Here is a 4,409-nt window from a genome sequence, read left to right on the forward strand (position 1 = left end):
CTACACTGAGAGAAATTTTTTATTTTCGTTTACCACAATCGAGAAATACAGTTTAAGGTAAAAAAAAATGAAAATTACTTTTCTAGTTTGCCATTCTTTCTCGTTACGATCACTGTTGCCATATTTTCTTGCAACTGTTGCGAAAATTTAATGCGTAACGTTTTAACGATAAATTTTGGTTATCGGTAAACCCCCCCCCCTATTCTACGACATTCCGTGCGATAGATCTGTGCAAGGATCGCGAATCTACGGTCACAAAAATGATCGTTAACCGAAGGAAAACATTCCGAACAGCTACGGCACGACGCCTGGCTCGATGGAATTCACAATCAGTCTAGTTTACGCGCATCTTCCAGCCACTTAGGCCTCATTATATCCTCCAAATAGATCTACGTATTTATCTTCGCAGTTACCGTGTATATTCATTAACATAATTGCTCTAAAGATTCGTCCTTCTTATTGTCCCGAGTTTGCAATAATTTTACAAACATATTCGCATACCTACAACACGTCACGGATACTGAATTTTTTGGTATACGATATATTTAAAAAAAAAAAAAGAATTTATTGTCAACAAATATATAATACCGTATTAGTAAATTTTAGAAGAGCCAGATATGATTTTTTTTTTTTACCTGTTGACAAATTTTTATCGATCATTATTTGGTTCGATTAAAATTTGCTAATCAATAACGAAACATTCGTTTAGCCATGTATTCAATATATATATATTTGTTAAGGGTAAACAAACTCTTTTCTCATTATACGCTTATTCTACTTCGAAGATTTTATTTTCACACCGCATTATTACAGACTGTGCAGTTGTTCGAACAAAGATAAATTTTTCCTCAATTTTTACCCCAATCGAATCGTCTGGCTCATTAATTGGTACAACAAATACAAATACAACGCGATAGCTTCCTCTGTTCGTGGCAATTTGTCGACTGATATCTATTACGACTTCATGCATTAGTTGAAGGTTGGCCGAGCTGTTCGAGCGGAGATTGGCAGCGTCTGATTACCGGCAACTCCAGACAAATCAATCCCGGACTGTAGGTCAAATTGAGGAAATAAAACTATCCGAGCACCATTCGATTCTAATTGAATAACATAATTTTCACAATTTTACGCGCCGTCAAATCTACCGATTTTCGTATTATACGAGCGCGTTTCGGCAAGATGGCGTCGAACGTAGCGATCAGCTGATTATTTTCGTACAATCGTAGGATAACAAACAGCTCGTTAAAGCTGACAAGCTTTTATTTCGATAACCAAATTGGATAAAACACGAATTAGAAAACGCGATGCGCCCCGTTTTTTTTTTTTTTTCTCTTTCATCGACAAACACAAAACGATTAGTTTTCCCAATAAAAATAACTATCAGTCTATTGCTCCCGAGACGTGGGACGCCAATTCGATAATTGCAAACACGTACGAGAGCAAAACGTTTGAACTTTAAAGACTCGATGTGAAACTGACGATCGACGAGCGAATTGCTGAAAACGGAAGCGGGCGGAGGATTAAGGAAATTGCGGTATCCTTTACAGGGGTGAAGAAGAAGAAGAAGAAGAAGAAGAAGAAGAACAGGAAATGAGAAAAAAAAAAAAAAGAAAAATTTAACAATTACGGTGAACGTAAGTGAAAAAGAGGCGAGCATTTCGCAATAAACGTTTCGAGAATGCGAATGAGCGGCGAATTCCGACGAATTGTGGAGCCGTTGCGTCAAAAAGTTGTATCGTCGCCGTGTTGTCGCGGTTTGGGGGAAAAGAAAGAAGAATGCCGACTCACTTTCAACGGCGTCAACAAAAGAGCAAAATTCAATACTACGCAAAAGTAAAATCAGATCAAATTTGAAAGTAACGTGTACGAAACCATTGCGAAGAATTGTATAAAAAAAAAAAAAAAAAAAAAAAAAAAAAAAGAACGATTTTAACGATCGTCCGTGTTCGAATAGAAAATCGTATCAAACATTATTCATTTATTTTTTTTCATTGTACAAAATCCGTTCCTTCTTCCAAATACTGCACATCCTATATATACAATTTACTAGACATACATTTTTGGGCGTACACAGTACGCAATTTCTATATCTGCACAAGTTCACTGCACTGTTTAATAATACATAGTGTTTTCTTTTTATTTATTTATTTTTTTTTTATTTTTTTTTTTTGTTATTCTATAATTCCGTTTTCGCGCAGTCTCAGTTACAGCGGAATATCGTACACAAAAGTTATACGCATATTTTTAAAAGCGTAACCGAAACCCGTGAGCAAGAAATATTTGTTTAGAATTGAATAACCATAGTTTACAACTGCCGAGGGAAGTTTCGGTTACCTCTTAATCAAAATTTTCATTACAGCGATGATTTTTGAAAAACGTACAAACTTCAAAATTCACCGTTGCACGTCAACCGTATGTGTACGTAATCCCCCCCCCCCCCCCCCCCCCCATTTTATTTGCTGCGGTGTTTCAAACGTCAGAAACGATTGCCTCTATACGTCACCGCAAATCTAACGACGTGATATATACATATATTAAAAAAAAAAAATTTTTTTTCGTTTTTGTACAAACTCGAAAGACTGTCCGAGCTTTTAGGATTTGTTTGTTTGTTTTTTTTTTTTTTTTTTCCATATTCTCCCAACATCTCATCTTTCTACATTTTTTATTTTTATATTTTTTCTCCTTCTTTTTGTAATTTCAAAGAGAGCAAACTTGGCAAATCATAAATATTTCAAATAGCTGCCAGCGTTGTACAATTAATATAAAAGACACAATTTTCAAAATAAAAAGAAAACAAATCAAATATATGTATACTTCGATTTTGCACCGGTATGATAATCGTGCGATAAAATAATAAATAAAATCATTGGAAATTCAGTCAAGTTTCGAAAAACAAACGTGTTGTACTTGTGCCATACTATTACGAACGTATTGAATTGTCAACTTTAAACTAATAATAAAATTTTACACGGCCAATCGGTACCGTACAATATTTTTTTTTGCTTCTTTTTTTTTCTAGGTCATTCTCATTCGCATGCGTTTTAAAAATTAATTAAGTAATTTCTCACTATGGCGTGTAAAGCCGCAACAACAAACTGTTTTTCGTCAAAACTGATTGATAAGATTGCGAACTTTCTATGCCTTTAATTAAATTATCCCTATCTACATATTTCTTTGGAACTATAATATTACAACGAAATTATTACCGTCATTTATCACCATTATCAATGATCATAATCATATAATTGTGATAATAATATTATTAATATATATATATATACACACACACACACGCGTACATACGGACATTGTTTGACTATATAGTAGTTATACATGTAATTGGACTGTGAACGCACCGTGAATATTATAGCCCTAAATTTGGATAATTTATCCTCACCGAAGACAAATTGAATTGAAAAACGGAAGGAAAAAAAAAAAAACGACAGTAAAACGATCAACTAAAATAAATAAAATGAAAGCTGCAAAATCTGATTTATATTATTGTTTTCTCTCAATAATACCTTGGATCATAGTTAATCTGTTGTTTGAGAGAGAGAGAGAGAAAAAACAAACAAATATTCAAAATATTCACGCTAGTTCAATCCCGAAATTTACAATATTATATTCCGTATATAACAAAATTATCACAGATATTTCAAAGTCTTTCCAGTTATATGAACTTTTTTTTTTTTTTTTCTTGTTTCCTCTAAGATCAATTTTTATTCGTAGTATAAATAGTTAATTCTTTTTAATTTTCAAAATTATGGAATCCCGAGTTTTTAAATAATGATTGTTTTGGGCAATGTGTACGTACGTGTAAAACAATAAGGAAAAAAAAAATTAACGATGATAAATAATTAAATCGGTGAAAAGCAGCGTTTGACAAAAAAAAAAAAATGAAAATACACGCAGCAGACTGTACAGGAAACATTAGTAATAAATCTGCCAAACACGCCGAGTAAAAAAATTTAAAAAAAACCAAAAAAAAAAAAGACCAAATAAAAATTCAATATCAACAAACTGCGACACGTGGGTAAAGCAATGAACTGTAGTCGGTTTGAATACGTCGAGGGTGATATTGTAAGCATTACATTTTAGCCTCTTACTCAGATCCGATAGTTTATAGTTTATTTTTTCTTCCGTGAAACGGGCAACTTTTATCCAATCAACGCTGTGTTTATTAATACACATATTTTCATATTCGGCATTTTTTTGTTAACGCTGAGAATGAAAAAAAATTAAAAAACAAAAAAAAAGCGTCCACGTGAATCATAGTCTAGACAAATATGAAAAATGTGAAAATTATTTGGAACAAAAAAGAAAAAAAAATAAATAAACTGTCTGGATATATTTGTCGTGAGCAAAAAATCAATGAAACAAAATGATAATGAAATATATGATCATTGTCG

Source organism: Neodiprion fabricii, chromosome 5 (assembly GCF_021155785.1).
Source record: "Neodiprion fabricii isolate iyNeoFabr1 chromosome 5, iyNeoFabr1.1, whole genome shotgun sequence".
Taxonomy (NCBI): domain Eukaryota; kingdom Metazoa; phylum Arthropoda; class Insecta; order Hymenoptera; family Diprionidae; genus Neodiprion; species Neodiprion fabricii.